Source organism: Poecilia formosa, unplaced genomic scaffold (assembly GCF_000485575.1).
Source record: "Poecilia formosa unplaced genomic scaffold, Poecilia_formosa-5.1.2 Scaffold71, whole genome shotgun sequence".
NCBI lineage: Eukaryota > Metazoa > Chordata > Actinopteri > Cyprinodontiformes > Poeciliidae > Poecilia > Poecilia formosa.
In genome coordinates, this window is record NW_006800010.1 from 240,606 (window position 1) to 258,126 (window position 17,521).

A 17,521-nucleotide genomic window follows, 5' to 3' on the forward strand; every position below is an offset into this window, starting at 1 on the left:
AGCTATTTTTTTTCTTAGAGTACTGGTGAAGTGAATAATAGCTGATTCCATTGAGGATTACCAGAACAGTTGAGTGGAGCGGTATACATCAAAGTGAAACAACATGTCAATTACACTGTGTCTCGCCTGAATGAAAGGTCTGATCTGAGATCAGTTTGCAGTTAGACTGAACTCAACAATAAGTGGCTTGCCTTAATGAGATTAGAGCTCTTTGAACCCTCAAAGGGCCACAGAAGACCCCACACTTATGTAACCTGCTCCAGGAAGTGTTCCTGCGAAAGGGGCTCATTTAGACAGCTCACCGATAGCGTACCTTTCTTTTTTTTGAAAAAATAAGTTGTTGGGATGTGGAAGCCATGCGCTTGAGATGCATAATAACTACAGCGACTGACAGGCACGCAGGTGTTGGAGGCAGGTTCGTGCATGAGTGCTGGACTCGGTGATAAAATAACAGGTCATACTGTATGTTGTGTCTGAGGAAGCTGCAGAAGCTACGTGTTGATTAAATGAACCAAACATTATAGTCATTTAGTCCCATAATCACATGCTGGCCATGACAAATGATTTTCTATTAAATGGGAATACACAGAGTTGCGATTTGCCCTCTTTCAGACTTCTTCTGTTTTTTTCTTCTTTTGTTTTTGCCACACTACCAAACATGAATGTTTCAAAGTAAGACAACCTCTACTGCACAATTAAGTTTATTATTTCATACTTTGTCTTTCATTGAAAAATACCTTCATTAAGTCTTTTGGTCAGTGTGAAATAGTCCTCTGTGTCTCTTTCTTGCCTTTGAGTACTGCTCGTTGTATTTATTCTGATTATCTTAGATATTAATATTTGTGGAACAAAAAACAGAGCTAAGGAAAAAAAAAAAGACATTTTGAATGTCATACAGGACTGTATGAACCAGGACGTTTTTCGTCTTCAAATCACTGAGATGTGTTTGATGAAAACTGGCCATGATGTGACGCAGAGGCACCTCTGATAATGCATTCTGAATAATTTCCACCCTGGATGTGTCCGGATAAATTTGACCGGTGGTGTACCATCAGATCATTACTAGCTGAAGACGGAGAGACTGGGCTCAGCTGTTTAAGGTACTCATCTATGTGGTTTGTGCGGCTGTATTAATGGGGCTTTGGAGTGCTCCTGAGCTCTGCAGACTCCTTATCCTCATCACTGTTGTGTAAAGAGAAGGAGCCTAATCCTATCTGGTCTGCAAATCCTCCTCTGGGGCCCAGACTGTGTGGAAACAGGCAAACCAATGCACAGGCGCCTGACTGGCCCTCTCTCCGTCTCTCGTACGCAGTCACAAATGCAGAAAGACCCACACAGTACACACAAGCCTCCACACACATCTGGACGGCAGCCAATGCCACTGCAGTCACAGGTGAGTGCTGTACTTTACTGCAAACAAAGAAAAGGATTGTCGGGATTCTTTCCTCGTCACACACACTCTGGCGGAAAGTGTCGCCTCTCATCATAAATGGAAATCCACATCAACACAGTTAAGATCATAAACACTTGTCATAAATGCAAATCCATGATTCCGATCCAAATTTTCCATCCTGGAATAAACACGCCGAACATGTGATTTCAGCCTTCTGGTGCCTGTTGCTTTACAGTCCGGCGGTTGATTGTTACCCTGCGGCCGAGCAGCGAGAGCCAAATGAAAACAGCGACCTCCCCTCGTGTCCTGTTCACGCGCCGGAGAGAGCAGCTCCCTAATTGTTGCTTCGCTGTCCTGTTCTTCATTGCCAGTCAGCTATATTATCCCCTAAATGACAAACACACTGTGTTATTTTGGGTGATCCGCAAAACTCCAGGACTCTCCATTAAAAAGCACACAATGACAGTCTGCCAGGGTTGGTACACAAATCATCCACTTCACAAAAAAAAAAAAAAAAAGCAGTGTGTGCTCAAAGCGTCCTTGTGTTTAGAGAAAAATTGCCTTCATTTTCGAAATAAACCCCCTCAAAAAAAAAAAAAAATCAATGTTTTGACTTCAAATTGCAGGTTATCGTGTGTGATGGGCTTTGTTGCGTATATTTTAGCCCTTTTTGTGCTGTTTTCTTCTTCTGAAGACTGCGTGTTTATTTTTAACGAGAGCATAATCCTGTTGGTAGACGTTTGTCACATAATATTTGTTTCCCTTATAGTGAAAGGTCATTTTTAATGTAAATCTGAGAGTGCGTTTGACGGAGCAAACGGGAAAAAGGACAGAGCCCCTGCAATAAGGATTTCCTCTGTACTAGATACAAGATCAGTGGTTTCCCGTGGCTTCATTTGACAAATGATCACTGCCAAAATATCAGGTTGTTTCTATGACATTTGTGTAGGTTTACTGTTATTGAGTTGCAGCCAAAACTCAGCTACTGAACTGAGAATATGGTTGCCAAAAAGGCAGATTTTTTGACTTTGCATGCAGACAATATCTATAAAATCAATTGTATGTTTTGGATTCAATCTTATTTTAAAAGTATTTGTTTATTTGGGGGGGTCTCTGCAAAAAAAAAAAAAAAATGTTGTGTCTGGCATTTTAACAGCAGTACAGAAGTACTTCAATTTTTAAGTTTGTAAAACAATAATAAATAAAAAAAAAGTAATCATGACACCTAAGATACTGAAGGACAAAGTTTAATTTGTTCCATTTTTTTGCAAGAAGTTGACAAATCCAACTTTCTGGAAGTAGGAAGTAAAAGAAAACTTTGATCTTTCTAAGTACACAATTTCAACATCTAATATGTCTGACTTGCATATACAAGCAAAACGAGTACAAGTAACAATCGTTTTGTAAACTAACCTGGCACAGGTCATGCAGAAGGAATGTGAAAGATGGGTTGCTATAAGAGTAAATTTTATCATTTTATATCGACACCATTTACAGCTAACAAGCTGTAAATTTACACCACTTACAGCTAACAAGCTGTAAATGGTGAGACTGTGATATTTTGTTTTTCAGAGAAATACATGTGCTTGACTCTCAGTCTACATCTGGATAGCTTGTTTAAGGCAAAAAAAAAAGAAACATTGTTGAGCAGTGTCAAAAGATGTCAGCAGCATCATTATAAGAACATTGGTAACAAAGCAAAAACTTTGTGCTTAGCTCATTCGGATTTAAGAACTATTTAATCTTCTAACAGATGTTGTTTCATACAGAAAATGAAAAGCTACGTGAGGATAAAGCTTTGATGACACTTTATCATTGGTTTAGTAAAGCATTAGGTCAACACAAATTATTTTCACAAAACTGTGCACAAATAGGTTCCCTGTAAATACTTGATGAAAGTAGTTTTCCTTTAAATTTTGAAATAAAATTATGTCCTTCTGCTCATTTGTCAGTGGTAGATAGCTGTCTGTTGTCGGTTTTGGTTCCAACATTATCCAAGTTTATTGGACCAAACAATCACACTCATGCAACTTTTTCCCCAAGCAGAATCAACTAAAGCTGTCGGTAATCTTATAAAGGAACAGACGGATCTTAAAAGCCACAAGGGTCAGATCCAGGAAATGACTCCTGACGCTCCGCATTCGCTTTTGAACTTCTCTGTTGATCCCACTGTTTTCCGTTTTAATTCTCCTGGCAATTGTTATGAAATTCCCTCTGCTGATATCAGTTTCCAGTGGTATCAATCTTGTCATCTTAGCCAGTGGAGTCTTCAAAGAGTTATCTAGCCATGTTACAGTTCTTGAAGCCACAATTGCGTATCGTATGTACATTCCTCACCCAAAGGGGCCCAGTGTTTCTGTTGCTACAGCGACTAATGTGGGGAACAGATAGTTTATGTAAAAGCTCTTTTTTCATTTAGTTTTCTAGCTTTCATCATAAAAACCAAACAAAACAAAACAACCACTGATCATTTTTTCTAAAGCTACTGAACCATATCGGGGTGTCTAATAAGCCAAATAAAATTGCATTTGCAAAATATTAAAAGTCATGTGAAGATGTTTTAACTTATAAAACTTATTAAAATAGTTTTGGTTTTTTTAAAACAAATGGAAACTATATAATTGTGGCTTTCTAACCATATTAGCGGGTTACGTACTGGTTAGAAATCTGCATTTCACCCTTCCAAGCCCATTAACAGTGTTTGCAAATGATTCAATTCAAGATATTTTTACGTCTTTCTACAATAGCTATCTTTAAGACCAAATCATGACAATGTTAATGATTAAAAACATGCACTGTAGGTGCTGCAAAATGTGCAATCCTTGTTTCAAGAAAACAGATTGACAAATTATGAACATATATATATATATATATATATATATATATATATATATATAAAATATCATTCCATCACACTTTAGCAAAATTTGCATTTCCATTAATCCCAAATCACTGCCTCATATTTGAATTATTCTTCGCAGATTAGCGCTCTTCTTTATTCCTCAAAGGCTTATACTCCAGCAGTCAATCTATCTCAGCTCTGCAGAGCCCATAAATTGAGGCTAAAGAGGGTAGACAAACACGCTGGGCAGGCGGTGTGAGAATCAGCCGATTAAATCCTTTGTCATTATCTGGCAGGCCCTGCCAGAGACATCTGCTTGTGAATGCAATTTCAGGCAGAACTGGGAAAAGTGGTGTTACTTAGGTTAGAGGGGAAGAGACACACCCTGGTGTTCCTTTAAATGGCTAACATTCACTTCATTAGGGGCCTGAGTGTTGGTCTCAACAATGAAGGAAAGAACTTGAATGAAGGAAAGAGCTTGTCACCGACAGCCTGATCTGATTTGGCAAAAAAAAACAACAACAAAAAAAACAGAAAAAACATTCATCACCATTAGCCCAAAAGCAGTTTATGCCATTACCACATTCAGCATTAAAAATACAACTTCACGGCTCCTGCTGTGATCTGTTCTGAATGACTAACGATGCTGGTTGTTTAAGGTGAAATGATGACTCAGCCTCCAAAGCAAGAACCCAGGAACATCCGAACCAGAAGGGAAACAAGTCTTTTGTCTTACTTCAAAGCTTGTCTCAGCATAGTTTGTTGTTTCAATTTGTAGTCAACAAGTGTGGACCAGTGGTCAATTTATGACAGTGAGAAAAAAAGAATCTTTTGAACTAAAAAAGCAACAATAACTGCGCAAGAGGGGAAAACAAGGAAAGCCGATTCTGTTTGTTTCTTAAAAGGACCATTGGAAAGGCAACGTGGCGGAGGAAAACAGGCTCTGTGGAAAGGATACTAATCTAGAGGTAATCCCCTCAGCATCTGTCACTGATGCATTAATCAGACAAAAAGGAAACATGTTATTCTGTAATACCCCCTCTTGTCTAAAGCCACTGTTGTTGAATTTAGCAGATTGGACGTGGGTCAGGGGCTTCTTTCTTCTAGGAAACAAATTTTACATCCACTTGATGAAATGTATGCAAAATTCTGATTCTTATGTCATATATGAACACATTAACATTTGCAGACTTCCCTAACTTGTCTGTCATAAAAGCAGATCTACAGCTTGAATTCGTGTAGGTTTGTAACAGGACAATTGGAAGTAACACACTTCTCTAATTTTGCCTTTTTGTAGGAGTGGTAAAAGAGAAAGTCATTGTTGAGAGAAAAACATATGAAGTTTTCCACAAGCCAAGCCAAGTTGGGGACAGACAAAACATGAAATGGAATGACATGAGGCCATATCTAAAATGTATGGAAAGTACATTTCTCACAGTGTAACATGGGGATGGCAGTATTATGCTCTGGGGATTTTATTTTGGAAAGACAGAGAACCTGGTCAGAGTTGATCAGAAGATGAGCTAAGGTAAATAAACGGCAACCCCAAAAGAAAATCTGTTAGTGGATGCTAAAGCCTAAGACTGGGGTTAAGGTTCACCATCTAGCAGGACAACGACCCTACACATACCACCAGAACTACGGTACAATATAGACATGAAACTCCCTGGAAACTGAAAGACATAGTGAGTAGAGAAGTTGCCTTTCAAGGTTCGATTCCAGCTTCCTCATGCTAATGTGCCCCTGGGCAAAGCTGCATATAAATGTATGAGTGTGTGTGAATGGGTGAATGTCGCTAGAGGAAAATGCATTGAGTTCATCCCATTTACTATATATTATTTTTTTCGTCCACTTTGCTAATATGCCCTATATTGTCCTATAACATAAATCCAGATTCAATAGATCTAATTCTGCTTTCGCATAGTAACAAAAAATGTGAAAAAGAGGTGTAGATAATTTTGCAAGGCACTTTTAAAGAGACATATTGTTGGGTCAACTGGCTTATCAAGGTGCCATTAGCACATTGTTCAGCCTACTCTCAACTCGCTCGCAATCACACCCAGTCCTGCCGTATAATCCCTCCTCATCAGTGGAGCGACTGTCGTTATCATGAAACGACCCCACAATGCTGAGACCGTTACTGACGGATTCATGACAATGATGTGTTCAGACCAGCTGTTGACGACAGATAGAAACTGTGTGTTGCTTAGATGATTAACAGTACCTGCAGGAGTGATACATCACACAATGATGAGCTCGCCTCGGCAGCGCTTAATCACAATGAAACACAGTCCGTCATTCAGCGTCGCTGAGCCCCGTCGCTTTCGATGGGCCAATCCCAGCTGGGGATCTTGTCACCGGGGGATGGATGGATGTAGAGAGGACGCAGGCTGGAAGGCTCCATATTTTACATATGTAGGGATCTGCTGGAACAGTGTGATGTCACAGAAGGGCTGGGATGATTAAAGTGGCCACAATCCACATCAAATCTCAAACACATCGTCGGGATCCGCAGTCCTAATCTCCACAGAAAGCCTCGGCTTTTCCATGAACTAAAAACACACTCCGACTCCTTCTAAAGACATGAAATTTGTTTACAGATGCTGAGGTCAGCTGCTGAGCACTGATTGGATTCACTGTGTTGCACGCGCGTGCGTGCGTGTGTGTGTTTGCATTCTTTTAATCTAAGTGACCTCACACACCAGGCAGAAGTATTTATAAGCGCTACGGGCAGTCAGCTCAGTGCGTCAACCGTCATTTGCATTTTTTCTTCTTGTTGTGCACATGATTTGAGATAAGAATAATCTGCTTCATCACCTAATATGCATTGATTATGTAGCAACATAATTAAGATAATGATTCTCTCTGCTGTTCACGACGGCTAACGGCTGCTTTCAAGAAGAAACAAACCGTCCTCCCAGACTTCTGTTTCCAGTTTCATCCTTGCTTATCTAGATCAGTCTGATTAAGATCCCAGATTTGCTGCAGTACAGATCAGACAAACAATTAAAACATTACCTCAATAAATTAAACAAAATTAACATGTCGATAAATTATTTCACTGCATTTGAGCTCCTGGTGAACGTATTCCCTCCCAGTGCTTGCATGTGCCTTACAACTCCCTTGCTATTTCACCCAGATGACCTTCCTCCTGGTACACAAATATTGCTCATTACATGGGGGGTTTATGTGCTCGATACAGCCATTGACCCTCAGCCTGCCTCTGGCTCTTGCCTTCTCCTTCTTGCTCTTCCCCATCTGATTCCCCGTCCATGGCTAGTTACCGATGGGGCAGTAAATTACAGTGGCTGGGGTTGGGATTAGAGTCTGAGAAAAGAACACACACACTCACACGCATACACCCGCACGCATTTCCACACTGATGATTGTCTCTTCGTATGCCAGACAACTCTGCATTTTACTGCTCCTCCTTTCCCACCCCACAAATTGTGCTATCAATCAATCCGGTTTCTTGTTCTTGTGGTATTTTTTTTTTCTTTTATGCTTGCTGATGCACAGGTGAGAATAAGCATCTATGTAGTTTTAATGCAGCAAATCTTTGCAGCCATCCAAGCTTGAAGCATGGTAGATGATTGAGATGTGGAAGTGCATTTTTAAAAAAAAAAAATTTTATTGCACAGCAACATATTTTGTGGATATGTTTTGTTGCATGTTTCAGCTAAGAGGAGCCTGGAGCCTTAATATAGGAGGTGACCTCAGATGTGTCCTTTCCTCGACTCCTGCTGTAGATGGACTCTGCACACTTGAAGCTCTGGGGCAGCCGATGAAAATAGACATGCTGCAGGAATTTCTCTACCAAATGACCTGGAAAGCATCGCCTGTTTGACTTGTGGGAAGAATATGCGTATTTCCTTCAAGTCTTTGCATTATGCATTGGCTGGTATGACAGTGTCATTCTCCAGGTATGAGGAGCTTTTGTAAAGCGTGGTGATATTACCCCAAAATATTTCAAACAAAATTGTTCAGCATGATCTGACGTTTTATCGATGGCGAGCAACAGTTATGAAATGCAAATTGATAACTACAGCTACAGTTAAAGCCAAAAGCCATTTCACTGACATTTTAAATTGTACTAGAAGAAATATTGAGATTGTGTCCCAACTAGAATCTGAGTTTGAATCTTAAAGGGAGTCTGCGCTAATCTTTGGCTCACTACAAAGACACGGGACCCATCATCAAAGATGAACGGACAAACCAGCGTTGGAATCAATGGTTGAAATCATGATCTGGAGACTTTCTGGGTACTCCTTCTTTCTCCCACTGTCCAAATGGCCTTATGTGTCTGTCTGTTTTGCCCTGTGATGAACTGGTGATCTGTCAACAATATACTCTGCCTCTTGCGCAATGATTGCTGGAGACGGGCACCATCCCTTCTGCAACCCTGCAGTGACAAGCGGGTATAGGCAATGGTCGGATAACATACCTTGGTACCTAGCCACTGACTTTTTTGTATACATAAGTATGATTCTTATTTAAATCTGATCCATGCCTTTAAAATTCACGTCTTCCCAGCGCAGTGGTATTAGTGCATTTTAAATGCCTTAATATGAGGCATCGACTGTTTTTGAAGAAACTGGTTTCCTCCATGACTAAATGCTAAACCCAATTCAAGTCTGCCGTCTTGGTCCGACTCCAAACTGTTTGGCATTCCTTTCTCAGTTCTCTCTACTGAGCACTGCCAAAGCATTTTAGAGATAATTATGTGTACTTCTGTGACTACATTTCGGAGTCTCCTTCGATTTCTCTCTACCCCTGTTGTTCTTTCTCTCGTGTTACCAAAGCAGATATGCGAGCAGTCATTGTGCCCGCATGTTTGTGTGTGTGCAGAGGAGTCGGCGTGTGGGGTCTTTGTGTCCAGGAGTGAGAGACCTGCTCCAGTGATTAATGGGGTTCCTGTGTGAGGCACCGCGAGGCGCCGTACACAATCACTGGGCTAGACCTCAGCCCCGCCAGGCTTGTCCTTCACATGAGAAAGGCGGGAAGGAGGGAGGGTTGAGGCGGGGAGGGGGGGAGAATTTCCATTGCTGTCCTATACTCTCTTTCCTTTCCTTTGCCCATCCGTGCTTCTTTTTTTTTTCCCTCCAAGAACTATTCAGTCTTACTTATACTCCCACCTATTTTTCACCCCTGGTTTTTTTGGCCTCTGTCCTCTGCTCAGAACACTCTGTTACCTTCACATGTGGTTCACCCAGACACCATGAGCAGACCATGTTTTTATGAACACATGGAGGAAAAACAGAGAGAAAAAAAAGAGAGAGAGGAAAAAAAAGAAAAGCACTGGAGAAAATAAGGGAGTGGACGATGAGGAGCCTCAGTCCCCCCACCCACCCTCCCGGCCTCCTCTTCCCTGCGGTTTGGGTATGTGGCCCCCTCGTCTCAGTGTTAAACAAGCCTTTTAAATAGGCTTTAACCTGGGCCCACCCTCAATGGGGCCATTGTGGGAACGGATGTGTGGACAGTAGTGCTCAGCAAACACTGCTACTTGTCCCTTTCTCACATTCTGAGGCCATTCAGTACCGGCTAGTCCGGTCGTTGTTCTCAGAAGGGGGAAGTGTGTCTCTAGGCTATGTGTCACGATGAAGGGTAGAGAAAAAGAAAATTAAGTTGCACAATAAACAATTTAAGCCTTAATGTCTTTACTCTTTTTTTTTTCTGTAATTGGTTATCATAAAACTCTTAACACTTTTTTTTTCATTACCGAAAGTAATGTCTTCTTACAATTCATACAAATAAATAAATAAATTAAAAAAAACACCAACAAACAAACAAGGCAGTAAATGTCTCAGAGCTTAGTTTACCCGTGTCATTATGCTGCCGATTTTCATTTTCTCCCTTTTCTCAAAGGCTCAAATGGGCCTCCCCTATTGTCGTTTGGGCACCTGCAGTTGGCCTGCATGTCCCTGTAGCTGTGGTAACAACAACTCGCTGTGATGCTGACTCCCTGCGCCTCAGACCCCTCTATGTACCCGCCTCCCCCCAACCTACACGTCCCCTACAGTTCCCACATTACCACCAACCATTACCACCAATCCATGAAAAATAAATTTAAGTCCCTCCTCAAAAGCTATGTTGTTATTTTTTGATGACAGCAACTACTGCTGCACAAAAAAAAAAAAAAGATGAAATTTTAACAAGTTAGAGCCAATTTGATTGCCCATGTGAACACATGGCATGGTTACACTGCAGGGTACAACGCAGTCAAAAACAGGTTTTAAAAAAAGAGTTTATTACACGTGTGTGTGGGGAAGGTCTGAATTTTATTGAGTAGAGTTGTGTTGAGTTGTTATCATCACCTGACCTTTGAACCAATGGCTCAGGTGTGGCCAGTATTGAATCAGATTTTTGTAATTTTTCAGTAAGATTAGTCAGAATTTGGAGATTTAGATTCAGGTGTGAGTGCATTAGTAGGACAGCTATATGTTTAGATGCATTTTTTTTTTTGGATAAAATCTAGATGCATTTTTACAGTTTGCAAATTAATCTGATTAATTTATATCAAATATAAAAATTGCTGTAGCATTGATATGGCATGTCAAAATATGTACATAAATATCAGTCTGATTGGGTGAATAATATTCCATTCTACACAATGTTTGTTACAACCACAAAATGTGCAGAAAATTCAGTATATTCTCTAAGACAAATATTTATTAAGAATCAATACTAAAATGACTATATTTCACTTGGAATAATAAGATTAGAATAAAAAAAAACATTTGGGAACTACCAATTAACACAATCTGGGTTATTTGCCAGAAAAAGAAACAGAAACAAACAAATCTTCAAAACAAAGTTGCTCATGTCAATCCTACTTTACACAGTATTTACTGGTGAAATAGGGAGTTTCCCAACTGACTGAGTAATTACATGTTCAAAAGTATTAAGTAAATTGATGAAAGATATCATTTTGATCAATAGTTACAGTTCTCTTATCATAACAGCCAGTAATCAAACTACGAAAGAGAGTCCCCAATGTGATCCAAAACCAAATAGACAGAACACAAAAATGTTCTAATAGAGTACATTTACATGTCAACAATAATCACTGTGGATAATGTTATGACAGGGGTTGTTTTCACATCTTAGGTTTCAAACCTAGGATGAAACCTGGGTCTGAAACCTAGATTTCAAACATAAAACTAGACATTTCAGAATTGAATTTAATACTTCAGTCCAAATTTACAACAACCAGAGGGTTATTTCAGATATCTCAAAGCTTTTTGAATTTCTAAATGACTAAAATAAGGACATTCATATAAGAAAATCATGCAGTTTATTGACAGGCGTTCAAAGAAAACTCCTCTGCACAGGTTATAAAAACTTTAATATCATGGAGATTTCACCAGCAGTTCAGGGCAATTCTAATCAATTCTTAAAGAAACATCTTGCTTTTTATTTGCTCAAGGATTAACTGCAGTGTTGACCACAATGAAACTTTAAATGCCTTTGAGTTCGCTCATCAACATCATGCTCCCACCACTTCTCTGTGAATTTTTTTTGAATCTCAATGGCTAAAATCTATATCAAGCGTGGGCGATCAGAATCCATGCAACTGGCCAAATAAGTTATTGGCATGCAGAGTGTGAATGCATGGCACTTGAAAAAATGACAACACACCAAATGCTGCAAAAAAAAAAATAAAAATAAAAAAATTCTGTCCTTTGCAACTAATATATTGCATGCGTTCACATTTCAATTTGACATATTGTGCAAGGCAAATCCAAAAGAATTTCCAGATACGTTTCTGCAAGCAAAACTATTAACAATTTGGTTTGTTGCATTTTATCTACTGAGGGAGTTCCTGTTGGAAGCTTTATCAAGGGCGTAAGGCCAAAGTTTCCTCTAAATACACACAGGATATCAGTTTCTGTAAATCCAGTAAGCTAGCTTTCTGTTTCTCAATATTGCTGCTTTGTAGCAGGCTGTGCGCTTTGAAATTTCAACACACACAATGACAAACCGAAAGACGGAAGTGCTAAGTTTGTAACGGGAAACACGGCAGCGTGTGATTTCCATCTCCTTGTGACGAAAAGGGGTTTCCACTACAGTAGGGTAGAATCTCATCTCCAGTTGTTCAGAAATCGGTTTTGTTTTTCCGGCACACAGATATAAACTACAATAATGACAAAGCAGAAAAAAGCTTAATGCCTTTAAAATCCTAAAAATTATCGTCTGAGACTCAGTGAGAACTGCAAATGAATTGGGATTTTGTCCAAATCCCATAACCTATTCGTCTCTGTTTTTGTTTTCAATCATTCTTAATATTTTGGTATCTGTTTCAGAAGAATTTTTTTTTTCCCCTCTGTCTTTCTGTGAAAGCACGTGAGCTGCATGTAAACTCAGCAATGAGGAAGTGCTGCAGTCAAAAAAGGAAAATAGGCCGAGGTAGGGTTTCACTTTTGTTGTCTGACTCTCATCTCACCTAATATCTCAGTGCTCTTTCCTGCGCTACGCCTTGTAGAACTGCTGTGCAGTCATAAAGCACAAAGCTGCCATATATTGATTTCCTGGGCAATGCAGAGAGCCATCAAGAGTAGTAAATTCTGGAAGGCATGTGTTCCAACAATGCTGCTGCTCAAAGCACAGACTGACAGTGGTTTCACAACCATTTAGGAGCGTGCGATGACAGCTTGGAGGTCTACAACGATCACAGCTTCTCGGTGATGAAGTGGGCTGTTTGAAGGGCTCATGTGAAAAGGAGGTTTAACTCAGTCCTGTGACTCATCACCCAAGATACTGCTGAGGCGAGTGATTGAAAGGGGCTGTCAGTTATGATTAGACCTTTCAGTGGCAACAGAAACATTATATATCAGACTAAAGTGAGTGTGGAAACTATTGCAAAGAAAAAGGAACAAGTAAATCCTTTGTTGGGAAAATTCCTCTGATCTTCTAAACCAGAGTTTCTACGGATTATTTTGAGGTTTTCCATTTACTCACATATACCTGAACTATTTGCACCTTTTCTCTCTGTGTCCTGCCTGCTTTCCAGGAAACGTGGGTATCGCCGGAGCAGCCAGAGACACTGCATGTAATCAACATGGTAGTAACATGACAGGTTTGAGATGATGAAGTGCCCAGATATGAATGTTACATAAACTGTTCAAAAGAAGTCTAAATGGGATGGATTAAATTAAGTTCTACATTACATTCATAACAAAACCACTTACGGAGAAGGTAAATGGAGAAACAATTAAAATAGCCTTTCAAAATAAAGCTTCAGTATTGGCTTCAAGAAAGGGCATTACAGTAGTACTCAAGTCAATGGTACTAAAGTGCTGATGAAAAAAAAATAGATCAGATTTTCAAAATAAAGCTCACAGATATCCAACAAGTTAAAAAATGTCAAGTTTTTATGGTTTTGTCCTTCCAAAGATACTTCCCAGATTTTGTATGGGGAGTGAAGAAGATACAGAAAGTTTGAAAAGGTAACATGTACCACGTAGCAAACACTATCAAAATCTCTTGAGGAATTTTTCCAGTTTTACATTTTGCTTTGGGGCCACCAGATCATCTCTGACTGGTCATTCTCACAACTTTCTGAACACCTCTCTCCTAGAGTTTTCCTCCGCGTTTTAATGTGTTTTCAACCCACCCATTGTTCCCTTTTTATCAAAGTAATTGATTTTCCGATTTGTGAAGCCACTCAACAGTGATGCATGAATTATTCAAGTGAGGAAAAGGGACTTAAACCCAAGGGAGGAATAAGTCTTGTGTCGGCACATAAGGGACACCTTAGTAAAGAACCCATTTCAGAGTGTCTTTAGGTGCTTCGTTACGGCTGCACAGACACACAGCATGTTCCCTTTTTGCTTAATCGATCAAACAATAACGTCAAAGATAACATCGTTTTGATTACATTAAATACCATTCTGGATTCCGAAGAATAATCAGCTGAAAACTTGGCATAAAGTGGATAAATTAACTAAGGCGAAAAATCTGTTCAACCACATCTGTTTGGTTGAATCTGTGGAAACTATCAAATATTGCATTTTGGGAAAGATCAACAAATTTCAGTAGCTATCAGATGAAAACGTTTCACATAGTAGACAGGTAGGCTAGAAAATGAGTCATCTATTTCTTGTTTAAAAGGGTTTTGTCCTTCGTTCTGAAGTGTATTCTTTCAGGTTTGGTCCTCATCCTTCATTTTGTTTCCTTTTTAGACTAGTTGTTCATAATTACCTCCTAAAAATGGAATGAGTGGCTCAAAGTGGATAAAACTACTATTTCTTGTACGGAATGGGCTTCAGGCTTTCTGTAAATGACCTTCAGCTGCAAGTGCGCTCCACTCTCCTTCAGCTTAAATTATAATGATCTCAACAAATACAGAGACACATTCTTCCAAAAAAATTTGCTCAAACACCATAAAGACTCAGTAATTTCTGTGGTTGTTTGGCTCGAGTACAATAACAATTTATTTACTATGCTACATTTTGTAACAGCAGAGATATTTTTTTTTTCTGCATAAATCAACGTTTTACAACGTCTTTTCTGTATCCGCCGACACACCTTTGACATTTAGGCTACATGCAGATATGTATACGCATCTTATGAGAAGGATTAATTAAATTCAGATTACAGATTACGGCACAGAAACTCAACGTCATCGTTCACAACTGCTCTGACAGGATGGATAAAATAAAAACAAGACATAGCACCTTCTACGTTCATTGGGATTCCTGGTGATGACAAAATATTATTTCATATGAATGTATAAAAAGTCCTCAAAATAAATGTGTTCTTAAATAGGAGATTTTGGAAAACATGTAAACAGTGGGGTACGGAAGATTTCAGTGCTAAAGAATAATTATTTTTAAGTTGTCTAGGAAGTGTCTTGTATTAATAATTTAACTTCCTAAATGTCTGGGCTACTCGAATGATATGACATAGAAGCCCATGTTTCTGAGACGTCTATCAAACTGAGCGCCAAGATAACATGTCATTCACTTTAGAGACCTTCAGGCGTTAGGGAGCAGGTTCTCTAAAATTGTCCACATATACTGAAGGAGAAAAGCTTAAGAAGGCATTTAACTTGACACCACATACAGTAGCAAGGATGGCAATCAAAAATAAAGAACCTTGGAAACTACTCAGTCCTAATAAAAGCAAGTTAATATCAGAACAGGCGCTATAAATGTCGTGCTGTGCAGGTGAAAACGATACAGGGACAAGAAGCTGATTGATAACTACCGAGACCCGCTATTCATTGCGTCCCCATTGTTTCATTTAAACAGTTATGAACCAGATATAAAGGCACTCCAAGCTGTCAACGTCCTGAGTATGGCTCTTCTTTTAATTGTCTATCAGAAAAATCAATAGGACTTTGTCAGGGGCAGTCTATAGCACACCACACCAATGAATAAAACATAGAACAAGTATCCTCAGAGACAATCCATAGTGCATTAGTCAGACACTCATGTGATATTGCCAAGTTGAAAAATAAAAAGAAACTGGCAGCATGTTTTTTTTTTTTTAGACCCTGAAGCTAAACGCACGTAGCCCAGCAGAGAGAAGCCATACAGTATGTGGTGAGGGGAACCCAAACATAGTGCCTGTTTGTCAGTGGATGAATGGAAGCATTCAAGATGGAACATTTCTTGTCACGGTGACAAGACAAAGAGAAGACAGTGGAGGGAAGATGCTTAATATGTGAAATCGTGCCTGTCTCAGTGCAGAGCAACAGAGACCCAGTGAATGAGGTTTTAACTAAAAGGCAATTATTGAAAGTAACATTGGAATGTACTCCTACAAGAATCCTATGTTTGTATTAAGACAAAGGGAAAAAAAAAAATGTATAACATGTTTTTGGGATTTCTGCTCATTGTCACAGGTGGGGGAGGGGGGGGGGACAGACGAAGGGAAGGAAAAGTGACCTGTCCTTTTATTGGGCAGCTGATGATGTCATATCACCACACAGATTCTTTGGTCTCTAAGTAAACCAGCTCATCCACATGCTGATTGGCTGCTGGTCTCAGAGAGGGGGGAGGGTGTTTTTTTTTTCTTTTTTTCTCTCTCTCGTTTTCTCTTGCCTCTGGATTAATCCCTGTTCCTGAGCGAGCTCATCTTTGTGTTTTATTTCCTGCCTTTCTCGTAACTTCTGCAATTACTCCTAAATTCCACCTCATAATTTCAAGCAAAATTGGAGGACTTAGAGGCACAAGTGGGTGATTAGATGCGTGCCTTCTCCTTAGGATGCAAGCAATCTTGTTAACAAAAGACTGAAAGTGTTGGGATGCTTCTCCAGTTTGAAATCCAATAGAAATTAGCCCCTAGCTTGTTTTCCTCTGGCTTGTTTTCATGACTGTGACAAACAGCGGCCTGAACTCCGCATTGCACTGGTTGGCCTCTGCAGTGAAACACAATGCCATGGGCCTCCATCGTGCTCATGTCTGGGGCTACAGGTGACCAGCTGTCTGCCTACGCTCCTCTCCTCAGGGACAGCTGGAGCCATCAATCAGCAAGCTGGCCCCCGCTCCCCCCCGTCCAAACCCCGAAGCCCTGTTGTGACCGTCTGCTCCGCCTGACCGCCACCACAACACCACTGAAAACATCGCAGGACTGCCTCATCTGGGCTGACCATCCTCTGGGGAACAAATGTATTTATACCCATTGCACTTTCTCTCATTTTCTCACATTACAATAATAGACTTTTGTGTATTTTAAAAGGATTTTCTAATAGCTTCAGCAATCTGTTGTTTTTTTCTTCTTCTTCCTTTTTTGTTTGATTAACAAATAGCTGAGCGTACACATACACGTGCAAACTGTTGTTTTTTGTTTTTATTTTAACTTTCTCTAAAATTTTTATTGTTGCACTCAATGTCTGTACAAAGTGAATACTTGCGCACACAATGTTGGCCAATAATTCTGATTCTGCTGCTGATGCGGCCCACTTCCCTGTAATCTATTGTTACCAGCTACATAAAAGGTATTAAAAGTATGGGGTTTATTATCCCTCCTGATTACTTGTATCACATTAAACCACTGGCACACGTGGTACTAGCGAACATGTCACTTCCCGATCCAAATCCATTTTCGACATGCAATTAGAACACACGTAATTCGGGTTGTGATGTTCATTCCCACACTCGGCTCTAACTTTGTTTGACACAAACAAGTATTGAAGAATACTTTCTCAAGGCAGAGCACCTAGTGTGTTCAGTGGCTTTCTCTGATTTTGTTTACGCCACGTTTTGAATTTTAGCTTCTCCATCCAATGTCCACATCTTAATCCAACAATCAGTTTTATGACGCCTCCGACGGCCATAAAC